General features: G+C 40.9%; 1 protein-coding gene and 1 long non-coding RNA gene across 4 annotated transcripts in view; one reads left to right on the top strand and one right to left on the bottom strand.

Moving 5' to 3' along the window:
• The window catches only part of LOC139753294 (uncharacterized), a 483,377-nt gene that overhangs the window by 3,940 nt on the left and 465,270 nt on the right, over positions 1 to 14,167 (bottom strand). The window lies entirely within an intron of this gene.
• Positions 10,538 to 14,167, top strand: part of LOC139753293 (uncharacterized) — a 155,358-nt gene continuing 151,728 nt past the window's right edge. For both annotated transcript variants that reach the window (XM_071669581.1, XM_071669580.1), the window contains exon 1: positions 10,538 to 10,730. The gene's annotated coding sequence lies outside the window, so the exon portion shown is untranslated. The remainder of the gene's footprint in view (positions 10,731 to 14,167) is intronic.

Here is a 14,167-nt window from a genome sequence, read left to right as displayed (position 1 = left end):
AACCAATCACTTTCCTCTCATCCTGCTCGTATATATTCGGTTATACGATAAAACACTTGAAAAAAATCATCTGGTCGTTAGATATTTCTTCCCCACACACAATTTTCCATGTTAAGATCTATATTTCACATGTGCTCAGATGGTTGTCATGTTACCCTGCAGGATGTGTATGTGCTGCTATTGTTGGATTTATTGGCTGTCAGCTGAGAGAACATTAAGGCCAGAATCCGAAACGCGTATATCAGACACGTTAAAAAAAAAAGTTTGGCAAACAGAAGAACCAGGTGGCAGCGTTCGCGATACGTGCCAAATGCTGCAGTATGTTACTCCTATGATGATTTCAATATGACTTCGCCGAGCCAACACATTTCAAATAATAGTTAAGACAGCTGTAGTATATCAGTTTGATTCTCCCCGTTTGGTTACAACTGATGCAAATGCCGCGTTTTCCCCTACTTTGGTAGAAAAACTTAAAATGTTTTCTGTACACATCGTAAGTTCATATTCATGAAACATCACTTGTATTGCCCTACGAGTGCATAAGATTCAGAAATATACACCAAGTCGTGAACTCGCGATAAAGGCAGTAGTGTAGTGACGACATATGAGTAATAGCCATGTCGTTAGGAAGGTTCTAGCCTTAATTTTCCCATACATAGAACTCGAACCTTCTCTGACAAGTTATCCGATGTGTATCTGTTCAACTCTATCTAGAAAACATTACGTAAAAACACATTTATTTACGGTTTGATGATGATTCCCAAGACTATTTGATGATGCATTTTCTTCCAATGGTCTTATGGGTCGATTAAATTTTGTCAGGAAAGAACTGGACGCTATTGTGATAAATTATTGTTGAAAGGTATGTCGTAGAAATATTAATGTTCCCAATGATTGCACGTGATAGCTAGGGAATGGGTATGAGCATATGCGGCCTTTCTTCTGTTTTTGGCACTACCTCGCCAACGCGGGAAACGGCGAATAATAAAAGGTGAACGTATATATATAAGTTTACGGAACAGGTTCAAGCCAATAACAAATAGTGTACAGTTCTTTGGTTAAAGAAACACAAATAGTATTCCACATTGTTGTGCAAAATCTATGCTGAGGATTTCTTTTGGTCTTTTAAATATTTATGAAATATAATAATCACAAAGGCTATATCTACATAATTAACTATCTCAATACTCGTTATAATTGGCACACGGTATAATAACGGTATCAAATGCATGCAGCTTTGTAACAATAAATGAACCATAGTAATAAAGGTAATTGGTAAAGACTGAAATACATTGTCTATGAAACCAGTTCCGAACAGAAAAGCGTTTAACGAAATACATTGCAAGTTAGGTTAGGTAAATTCTGAATATAGGTAATCAACAATACTATCAGGACAAATGAGATGCCTATCATTTTAAACATGTACATACAGACAAGCCTTTCTCGCTTTGCACAGTCAATGGCAAACGAATTGTAGGTATAATGAACTAAGGACTCATTTCATACAATGCTAGGAGTTCAAACTGTATTACAATATTCACCAAATACAATTAGAAATATCATATATTTCGTCACAAACTCAAAAACTAAAATACTCTTGGCATACTATACAGCACTCACACAAGAGTACTCGCATGAATTTCGCGAGACTGGGAAAAAAAAAAAAATATTTATAGTGCCATGTAGTGGAGGATGGATCGTACCCACTAAGTGTCTGAAAAATAACCAGTTTGGTGAAAACTATCAAAATGTGATTTTTTTTTTTCTTGGCGTAATCTTTATATCAAATGCTTGATAAAAAAAACTTAATAATTTCGTGTATCTTTTCAAGAATCAGGAGAAATGACGTAGCGAAAGTTAGGAGTGAAAACATCTGTTACCCTTTGTATACGACAATTACAGAATAATCAAAATGATCTCTTCGCCGTTTCGTCGAAATGCGTCCATTCTGTAGACTGAATTGTTTCTAAGATATTTTTTTTATCGATCATCTTTCAAATTATGTCCATACTGGCGAAACTTAAAGTAAAGAATGGCTTGATCGAAGATTTTGGCTACTTTGGGGATGTAAATATCTAACTTCAGGCAATCGAAATCCAAGAAGAATTTTGTCGATCGCTTAACATGAGTCTGGTCTTATATATATATATATATATATATATATATATATATATATATATATATATATATATATATATATATATATATATGTATTAGTGATCGCATTATCGCATTCCCGTGGTCACCCCTGCGTGTTGAATGTGCCAAAAGCACGAAGATGCTATTAACACAGTCATTCAGTACGCAGGGATGAGCAGAGGAATGCGATCGCTAAGCACTGTCAAGGAAACGATGACCCTTAAGACCTTAATAGCCTAGTCACATTTTTACTCCTCATTTGATTATGCTGCTCGTAACGTCAATGAATCTGTCATAACTGCTTATACTAAGAACTTTAATTTGTTCCCAGGTAACTTTAACACGCATCCTATTCTTTAAACAAATCACCAGGAAAGGATTATTAAGAACGATCATACAAGAAAAGCAGTTGAACACACATCTCGTTCCCCAGGCCAACCTCTCCCACACGACCCCCCTCCCCCAGGGATACACAGGCCAGTGTATACCTCGTTATGGCACAAACAGGACAGAGTGCGTGTGCTGGTGTTGGGATTTAAAAACTTTATGAAATGTTTTCATCTCATGGGATGGATTGTCTCCGTGAAACATGTATTAAAGAAAATTCATGTTGAAATGATGTGAGCTACAGAATTGCGATGTCACTTTCCTAATTATCATCACGGACTGGTGTAACCATCATATCAACACACACACACACACACACACACACATTATATGTAATCTCTCTCTCTCGATCGCCGTTTTCCCCGTTAGCGAGGTAGCGCTAGGAACAGATGAAGCAAGGCCACATTCGCTCATATCCATCTTTCTAGCTGTCATGTGTGTAATGCACGGAAACCGTAGCTACCTATCCTATCTATACTCAACCAAGCACTGAATCTTACAGACATGTTAAACATCTCAATTCACTTAGTAAAGAGAAGAATATGGGGAAACGAGATATCAACCTTTACGTCAAACAACCAATTTGATGACAGTGTAAACAAGTCTTCGAAAGAGATAAATATAGAACAACCAGAGGCTATACTCAGAAATTTAGAAAGGAACCTACTTGAAGATATGAAAATAATTACGTTTATAGTGTAAGCAGTGGATGAATGGAGTAAAGTAAGCAATAGTATAAGCAGTGGATGAATGGAGTAAAGTAATCAGCGAAACCGTGAATGAGGACAGCATACAGAGGTTCAAAACTTGTATGATGAGGGAAATTCAAGAGATTGTCCCCACGAAAGCGCTGCACGCATAAGTGATTACATAAGAAATTAACGTCAGCACGCGCAAAAAAGCATTTAAGCTCCAGCGCCCGAGATGAAGAAACACTGCTTGCTTATCAATTAAAAGGTGAGAGCACTCGGCATTGAAATTGACGCCCAAGGAATTTAAACACGTAGAGCGCTGTTTTTCTATCTGAGGTGTATGTCCTTTGTGTGTGTGTGTGTGTGTGAGCAATAAATATATAAATAAATAAATATATATATATATATATAAATATATATATATATATATATATATATATATATATATATATATATATATATATATATATATATATATATATATATCCACTATGTATTATGCCACGAGAATAATGATAACTAGGAGGGGAGCGCTGTCATCATCTGGGAAAATGGGTTTCAGGTAAAGGAAACACTCTAGCGTGTAATTCTGTATGTAATTAACGCTATATCCCTTAATTTCCTTAGCATCTGAAATCATGCATACTTAACCAGACTAATCTAGAGCTACAGCTAATTAGGATTCGTTAGTACTCTTGTAGCAAATTGTAGTACGCAACCATTACATACAGATAAAAGATTCATCTTGCTGCAACATTAACATGGAATGCACGAATGAAGGATAAGAACATCAGTTGACTGGTGAATGCTGACCCTCTGCAGCATCTTATATCATTGACCTTCGACCTAGTGTGTTAAATGCTATCCATCACTAATACGGCAAACACAGTTACGGTAGTCTCTGATCTTCGTGGGTGTACTTCTAAGTTTAGAGGCTATCTCAGTTTTCCTCCACACATTAGACGGCTCCATCACAGTTCTAGTCTATTATCCATGCGTTGAAACCAGTGTCACAGTCATCTACTCAACGAATATTTAATCAGATTAAAAAGTCCCTCACGACGGCTTAACTACGACTGGGAGCGGGTGAGCTTCGCAGAATACGGTCCGCTGAGTATTTTAAAGCTAGGCTTATACCATCTTGCAGTGGAGTGCATATGTAATGGCTAATTGAGTCTCTTGACTCGTCCAAATTCGTTCCATATGGAAATTAATATCATACTTATGCCTGAAGATATATTATTCTTGTGGCAAAAAGAAAGATTGAAAAAACTGAGTGAATAAGTATGTGCATAGTGTTAGGTACAAGCTACGATATTCATTTCCAGCCAGTAATCCAGAAAATTGTCGAAAAGCTACAATTATATTTCTAATCATGACAAAAGGTAATCTTTTTTGTATACAAAAGCTGCGATAAGATTATTCTTTCCTAACGAAAATAGTTAATGATTCTCACACAAAACACTGCATTTTTAATGAAATTTATGTGTAAGATGTTGCACCGGCCTAAAATCACCCCCAAGATATTATTACATACATTATCAGAAGACTGATGAGCTATCAGATAGAAAAAAAAAGGCGGGGCCTACGGGCTTGAATGACAATCGACTGGATAACGCAGACAATGTTAGCGCGGACAGATCATAGTCACATCTTTTGTTGAATTAGAAATAAACATTAAAAACATGTGAGGATTAACAGCAAGGGTACTTTCTAGGACCACCTGTGGTTATTTACTCTTAGGAATCGTACGTAGAACTATGCAAATCAGGTTAACCTACGCTTACTCAGAATTCATCGGGTCTCTCTCTCTCTCTCTCTCTCTCTCTCTCTCTCTCTCTCTCTCTCTCTCTCTCGACCATTGGATTCAGGTTTAATCTTGTTTACTGGGTAGTGAGGGCAGCCCTCCTTAATTATAACGCTGATCTGATCCAGTGGGAGTGATACAGAATCTATACTAATTCAATCCTGGGCCGTGCATCATTCAGCACTGCGCCTCTTCTCAGAAAGCAGAGGATGAACAGGGTCACTCGCCAAATTAAACGCGCAGAATTAAGACATCGAGCCTTCAGTCACCTGACCAAGCTTGAGGAGGGAGTGGAGATCACCTTCAACCAATTAAGTCGCTCCCCCGCCGAGTAAAGTAAGGGAACGTTCCAATCCTGGCTTAGATTACAGAGTTCTTCGCAGGTTTGCCAATGTATTTACACACTGCACGTGACATGTAATCCTCTTCTTTATTTCCTCTATTTCCATCGGATATCCTCTGTTTTTTCCGTGTATCTATTTCTTCCAGGTGACAGCTTTGCCTTCCCGTTCTAACCCCCAGGTGTTGTTAGTCCTCACCTGTGATAACAGCAGTTTCCAAACATAATGAAAGGCTCAGTAATTTCATTAATTCGTCTAACTTTACCACACCACATCTGGCCATCACGAAAAGCTAATTCTAGTAATTTTACGCATTAATAAGTCTCAAGGATAAGTAGACAACATACTTCATATATATTTCCACAGAAATACGATAAAATGTAATGATTTTTTTTTTGTCGATAATTTGTGTTACAAACACACTGCACATTGCTCGAGTCTTGATAAAAGATAAACTACAGTAATGATAAAGGTGAACATGGGCAATGAAAATTTGCTTGCACAGTCGATGTTCGATGAATAATTCACTCACTGCTCGTAGACTGTGACGTGGCTTAAGAATCAGTTATAGGATTCACAGGAAGGGCGTCGAGGTCCTCCTATACATGATGTGGAACAAGGGGTGCTTCTAGACATTTGAGTACGACGTTACGACCCTTGAGTACGACGGTTGCGAAGCTTGAACACGACGTTACTACGCGTGAGCAGGACCGTATAAACACTTGGGTGTGATAATTGAGTCATATGACCTGCCACTTACGGGTCATGTCAGAGGCTAGGATAATTTTACACTCAAAGGTGGGTCGTACCGTCGTGCACAAGGGTGAATACCACTGTACTAGAGGGTCATCCAGTCATGCTTAGTCTAGAGGTTAAAGAGCAGTATTACATATGTACAGTATGTCATGTGTTGCGCGTCAGGTCAGATGAAAATGGGTTACGTTGTTACGTAACCTCTCTCTATTTTGTTTCTCGCTCACTTACACATTTCCACACTCAACGCACTGTAATGTGAAAGGTAAAGAGCATATATATATATATATATAACTCAAGCCTACTACGAGAATGACTGGTGCTCATATTTAGGGTAGGCAGTACGTGCTTGTTTTAGTGCGCGCGCGCGCGTGTAGCCAGTAAGCTCGTCAATGCGTATGGAAGTACCGTGCTTGTCATGGCGTGTGTGGGGGTAGCGTGTTCGCTACACACACACACACACACAGCAAGGACGCATGGTTTCTAGTACGTCTGTAATCCCACTCCGGGAGTCCCTCTGAGTCGCCACAGTCGGACGATCAGCTTACGAGCCTTGCGAGGATCGAGTGTGTCTTAATTCACAGTGATCGAGGCCGTAAAACCAAAGCCTTCATCGAACAAATGCCAAATAATCCACCACGATATTGGAGGACGCCATGAGTACACGGGTTAATTACTCTTGACCTATTGATTTATTCCATTTTCGATGATCTGGAGCAAAATATCAAATACCATACTCATATTCCACTCCGTCACGACCGTTCTACCAAACTCAGTGGATCTGTATTTCACCTCAGCCCCTAGCAGCAAGGCCATGCAGTCTCGTCTCCATTAGATTCAGCCGACTACATTCATCATTGTTTCGCCTTCTAAAAGCTTCTTTAAGCTGCCTCTCTGCACTTCAGCTTTCATCTCCGCCCAGAGCTTGTGGCAAATGTGCCACTCGTACCGTTCCTTTATCTATACGAAGCGTAGATACTCCCCACTTCTCCTACTTTTATTTTTCCCCAGAAAATAGCTAACAAATTAGGTCGTGTCATCTTTCCTATGCTCTTCTGTTCCGTCAACACTACTACACTTGTTTCTCCTTACGATAACACAATTCTTTTTGGTTCTCTATTTTCTAATACCTTTGCTATGGATAACTCTAACATTTCCTCGCCCGGGTCGCACCTCTTAAGTATACACCTCCTCTCTGTTTGCTCCTTTCATACACTCAAAAAAAAAAAAAAAAAAAAAAACACTTTATTTCTCTCTCTCCCTGGACGCAAGCAAGACTTTAAGGAACCGACCGCATCATCTAAAAGGAATGTGCTTTTGAAGATGCCCCCTTTATTGTTCGTCCTCTCCCCCCCCACCAACTACTTAAAATCCAAAAGCTTTTCCCTCATCATAGAAATATACGTTGGTACATCCAGGAAAGGGTGACCGCTCCAACCCTTCCAGATACTGTCTTATTGGTCGGGTTTGTTTTGTTTTTGCTATTTTCAGTCTTAGAATCTCTTCATAACTTCATCAAGACTCTTCTGTAAACTCAATATCGTATTCTCTCCCTTCATCGGAATGGCATTTCGCAAGGCGAGATCCATCGGTAATATGTTACTATCCTACAAATATTCTCCGGTGAATCTATGTTGTTGCCCTTGACATCTCGAGAGCTTTTGATAGAGTGTGGCACCCGGAGAGAGAGAGAGAGGGAGAGAGAGAGAGAGAGAGAGAGAGAGAGAGAGAGAGAGAGAGAGAGAGAGAGAGAGAGAGAGAGAGAGAGAGAATTAATTAAGTTAATTGTCTTTAGAACCTAATTTCTCTCAATTTCCATATCTAAAGCTTTTCATAACTTTCCCATCTTCCATTATGTCCTGTGCAATACCATCACTTAGCAAAATTTACATATTTAGTATCACCCGCACCATCTATTGTTCTTCGCAAACCCACACCACGTAAACCAGCCTTTCAGAGAGTGCTGTTAAACTACCGAAATTTCATCGCGTCTGAACAATTAATCTGATTATGCAGATAACTGATTCACTCTCCATATTTAATTGACAGAGTCAAGTCTGAAGTAATCCGCCTCGTCAACTCACCCAGTCTGACCTGAAAACTCAACCAGTTTGGACTAAGCTGCATTGCTGAGGGTTCACTTTTCCCTCTTCTATGGATATTGCCTTGGTTTCTCCTCATGAGAACTGGCTGCTTGTGTGTTCCCCTCCATTGCCCACTCGCTGCACTTACCTGACAGCTTTGTAGCCGCTGATGTATGGGGCTGATATATGTATGTGGGGGCTCTGCGATATGTTGCTTGGCTTACCCACTAGGCTTTGTTACTTCTTTACCCTCTCATGCCTTTTCCAACACCCTACAATTTGCCCTTTCTTTATAAAAACTATTTCCACTTCCTCTTTCTCTCTGTTTTCACACTTCTTTTTCAGCACTTTTCAAGGCCCTTACGTATCCTCATATAAAATTAATAATAATAATAATAATAATAATAATAATAATAATAATAATAATAAGTACTGTCATTATTATCCCTACCAGGTGAGCTATTTACAGTGATTATTACACTGCTCTTTATGTTATTTGGAGGACAACTGCACATGTGCAGCTGTCTGGGAGGGCACAGATGTGTGGCTGCAGCGTGTACCTTGCCAACACATTCTTCTCTACCTCACGTGCAGGTGTTTTTCGGTATATCTAAATATCTTGGCGAGGGAAGGTGTGTCGCTAGTGACAGGAATGGTGTTCCATCTCATCCCTCACATGTTCTTTTATACACCCAGGACCACATGCACACAACCCAGGCTACACCGTCTACCTTGACGCAAGTAAATGGAGACGTTACACAGACGCAAGAAAACAAATGCGGAGAAAGAGAAGCACAACAAACGAGAGAAACACAGACGCAAAAAAAAAAACATTCACAAAGACATCGGCAGTCAGCAACAAGTACACAGGCATAGACGAACACAAAAACAGTCATAAAAGATCGGCATTCTCAGAAACAGTCAGACTAGAACACGCACCTACACACGCACACACACCTAAAAGGCCATACAAACACTACACTGATAAACAGATCCCCACACCCACACCTCAGCAGACATACACTTACACATCTGCTTTTTCAGAAAAAAAAAACTAGAACGCAAATAAAAAACAAAACTAATTTCATGGAAAATAATCTTAATCCAGAAAGAAGGCGATCTACACACACTCAGTTCTGCCATAAAAAAAGCTTAGTCTCCAAGAACATCTAACAAAAGTTTTCAAAACTATAAAAATTTTTGATAGTGTAACGTACAATTTCTTATCATTAAAGAGATACAGTAACAGAAATAACGACATGAAGTTAAATATTATGTATCATAACCCTGTTGTAACATTTCTACAGCAGTGGAGTCATAAAAGTGTGGAAAGATGTATCAAATATTGTCAGTGCGAAGGCTATCACCACACTTGGAAGCATGCTAAGAGAAACACTTTAAATGATATTGACTATGAGTATAAACGTGTTAAAAATGAAAGTATAATCTACCAGTATCTCTATTCATGTCTTTTCAGAATCGTGGCTAACTTCTACCCCAGAGCATAGAACTGGTGAAATGCTTACATCACGAGTTGCCATCTTATCCTTATATTTAGAAACTGTATCGTTGCACGACATGGTTGTTAAGCAGAAGCCATCTTTAATATCCTGTCTCCATCCATATACATTAAGAATGCAGGGGACTATTGCTGTCCTCCGGCAGACAACCTCGCTTACAGACCTTCCGGTCCTCTGTAGCCCGATGTATATTTAAGTCACCACACAGCTACACGCACACAGACACACGCAAGTCTGTACAGCAGAGGAGAAAACAACATAGCGTACACAATAACACACGACATAACATAACGCCAAGCTATAACCACGGAGACATTCTAACACAACCCCAATACGCAACGCTAAACCCCAGCACACACACAAACCAAACCAAACGAGAATGCGACACAAGCACATCTCGTCGGGCAAGAATGTAACAGAACACAACAGAGCCCAATAGACGGGGCGCAATAACAGACACAATACCACTACAACACAGCACCTGCCCCATGACGTGCGCACGCACACTCCCTCGCATATGTAAACACACAGACACACATACTCAAACACACACACCTGTTGTTCTCTATATTTTAGACAAAGTTCGAGTTTTCACATTCTAATATTTAGCATAAACAGTCATTAGATATGAACTACCCTTAGTATCTTAATTCCTCGGTGACTGTTAGCTAGCTTATCTTTTATCAGTACCGGAGGGATAGTAATGGCTGACAGCTCCATCCAGGGTAGAGAATTATATGGCTAACTGGCAGCCCTGCGGCGTGGCAGGGAGCGGGCAGAGATGACCGGTGTAGTTTTGGCTCGCCGTCAGTTGGGGTTTGCTCGTGGTGAGAGTCGGGCGATGGCCGCACCTGACGCGCGCCGCCCCCCAACAAACTCGCAGGATTTTTTTACCACAGTTGCGGCGTCCTTGCTGGTCCTGCGGCAGGGTTCCCTGGTGCTTCGCCACCATCATGCCCCGGGCACCACCCACACGTCTCATTTACCTTCGGTACACCATCACTAATGTAAGTTTGAATATATCTATATATTTTTTTTCCAATTCTATTGAAACGAGATTTAATGGAAAGGCGAAGTAAAAAATAGAACGAATTTAATTAGTTGACTAATGAACTTAATGAGGGTCCTGGACTTTCGTTAAGGGGTTAGAATATAACTTGAAAACTTTAATAACGCGAGTTGCAATAGTGTGACGGCAGACGAGTGAAACACACAGGAAAGAACCATGGCTTAAAGACTTGAGCAGTAGACTGATCATAATAAGAAAGACTTGCTAAGGGAGGGAAGGAGAACACACAAGAAAGAATAAAGATAGAAAAATCCATGAAGAAAGTTTTGACAACAACGCAAGTTGTGTACTGGCATAAAACTATTCAAAACACAACAGGTTTGACAGAAGTTGTCAAGTTAGATTCGTGGAAACAATTTCATTGTACGTCTGTCTTCCGCGTATAACACAGCCGGGAGTCAAGAGAGGCAGGGAATATGAGGGGTTGTGTGTGTGTGTGTGTGTGTGTGTGTGTGTATGTATGGGCCACGGCAAGGTGAGAGGGAGCTGGGCTGTCGTGTGGAGTAGTGGTGGGTGGAGGTGAAGTGGTGGTGAGGTAGTAGTGGGTAGAGGTGAAGTAGTGGTGAGTGGAGGTGAAGTAGTGGTGGGTGGAGGTGAAGTGGTTAGCGGAGCAGGGGAAGGGGAAGGATGGGCAGGTGAAGGGAAGAATGGAGTAGGTGAAGGGTGTGATGGGGAAGGTGAAGGATAAGGTAGGACAGGTGAGGAGGAAGGTAGGACAGGTGAGGAGGAAGGTAGGGCAGGTGAGGAGGAAGGTAGGACAGGTGAAGGGGAAGGTAGGACAGGTGAAGGGGAAGGTAGGACAGGTGAAGGGGAAGGTAGGATAGGTGAAGGGTGAGATGGAGCAAGTGAAGAGAAGCAACTAAGGGCAGGTGAAGGGTAGTGGTACAGATGGGCAGGTGTAGTGGTGAGGATGGGCGGGTGAAGGGTAGTGGTGCAGATGGGTAGGTGAAGGGTAGTGGTGAGGATGGGCGGGTGAAGGGTAGTGGTGCAGATGGGCAGGTGAAGGGAAGTGGTGAGGTCTGGCAGGTGAAGGGTAGTGGTGCAGATGGGCGGGTGAAGTGTAGTGGTGAGGATGGGCAGGTGAAGGGTAGTGGTGCAGATGGGCAGGTGAAGGGTAGTGTTGAGGATGGGCATGTGAAGGGTAGTGGTGAGGATGGGCATGTGAAGGGTAGTGGTGCAGATGGGCAGGTGAAGGGAAGTGGTGAGGTCTGGCACATCAGCTGGAGGCAGGGGTGAGGTCTGGCACCTGGGGGGGGTCAGGGGTTCAGAGCGGAAACACGACCTTGACCTAGTTTTGGTCACCGTGTTTACTCGTGTACTCTCCCAGCTTCAATATCAGAGTTTTTTCCTTTTCCTTTTTTATTTTCGCTTTTGTCATATTCCCTCCTTCCCTCAACCCTTCTCTCCCATATATCTATCAGTTCTCAGAAATATTAATGCTTGGTTGTCCAAAAATTTTGGTTCCAAGGGGGAAAAAAAAAAACGCGTCCATTTAGCGACTAAATAAACTGGTAGTTTGACTGTCAAGGTCTTTGACTATTCCTCCGCACTGACGCATATACCAGGATAGCAAATCTCCCACTCAGTTCTGTGCTAATGACGCATACTGAAAATTAAAGAAATTTTTTTTTCTCTTGTTCCGTAATTACGCCGATTATTTAAGGACAAGAACGTAAAGCAAGGAAATGTTTTAGACTCTTAGTTTGTCGTGTTCTCAATGTTCTGTCAAAGGCCGATGATTTTGATTGGGTTTAGGTGTGTGTGTGTGTGTGTGTGTGTGTGTACACATCATCATCAAACTCTCCAGCATCAGACGCACCGATTCGTCATGTCCCAAGACATATCTAACCCAAGATAAAAACTTCTACACTGAACATTTACAATTTTCACTTGTCCTGTGTTCACTTCACAAAGATACGCCAACAGGTTCACGCTTCTTGACTTGTGGTCCAAACCAGTAGACGTGGATGGCTTTCTGGGCGCTGCGGCAGCCCCATTATACAAGGGGATCCTGGCGCATGAAGGTAAAGTGAAAAAAAATATATATCATCCTCTCTCTAATATAACCCCCAGGACCTCTCTTTTGTACGAGGACCTGCAGCTTTGAGGCTGCGCTACAATCAACAGCAGGGAAAGGAAGGGCTCATTCGGAGTGAGGAGTTCCTCCACGAAAAATGATACACTTTTATCGCCGAAGGAGGACTGGGGTTCTCTCAGCGTGATCCCATCAGGCTGGTCATCAGTAACGCCAGTATAATGAATACAGAAATAAATAAGTATATACATATAGATATATTTTTTTCATACATATTCGCCATTTCCCGCGTTAGCGAGGTAGCGCCAAGAACAGAGGACTGAGCCTTAGAGAGAGAATGTCCTCACTTGGCTCCCTTCTCTGTTCCTTCTTTTAGAAGATTAAAAAAAAAAAAGAACGGGAGGGGAGGATTTCCAGCTCCTCCCTCCCTCCCCTTTTAGTCGCCTTCTACGACATGCAGGGAATACGTGGGAAGTATTCTTTCCCCTATTCCCATATATATATATATATATATATATATATATAAACTAACCAGCCAGACAGGAGGGATCCCGAACCAAGTATAAACACTTCAGCACACCTGGGGGTCTGGAGGTCACGGCTTTAATGGAACAATTTCGTCGAGAAGAAAAGTAAATAAGAATAATATAAATGTATTGCCTGGACTCCATAACTCATGCATTATTTATTTACGTGTATGTATTTTTTTCCCCTTTAGATGGGTTGGTGTAATGGGTTGTGTACTTTTTTGATAATTTCCTATGACACTCGAGAATATATATATATATATATATATATATATATATATATATATATATATATATATATATATATATATATATAATATATATATATATATTTTTTTTTTTTTTTCATACTATTCGCTATTTCCCGCAATAGCGAGGTAGCGTTAAGAACAGAGGACTGGGCATAGTGCATAGTGCATAGGAACGCGCACCTTCATAGAACATACAAACCTCCAACAGCCAGGATCGAACCTGGGACCCCTGTGCCATAGGCGGGAATGCTACCGGTAGGATGGGATAAACATTTTAAATGTCTGTCAAATCCGACCGTCAAGTGTCTTTAGCACTCCTGTCAATCAAGATGTCAAACTCTTTCTCTTCTTTTCAAGGATACGAGATTAATGTGGCTTGTCAGATTATCCTGTCAAGTGTAGTACACACAGGGTTAGAATGCTGTCAAAACATCTCGATTACCTCTTGACACTGATCAATATACCGTGTCAAATTATCCTATCATACCGTGTCAAATTATCCTAAGTATGTCTAGGATATACCATCAACACACCGAGCAATCCTGTCAAGTTATGTCAACAG

The sequence above is a fragment of the Panulirus ornatus genome, chromosome 14 (genome assembly GCF_036320965.1).
Source record: "Panulirus ornatus isolate Po-2019 chromosome 14, ASM3632096v1, whole genome shotgun sequence".
In the NCBI taxonomy this organism is placed as follows: Eukaryota; Metazoa; Arthropoda; class Malacostraca; order Decapoda; family Palinuridae; genus Panulirus; species Panulirus ornatus.
This window is presented reverse-complemented; position numbering and strand designations above follow the sequence as displayed.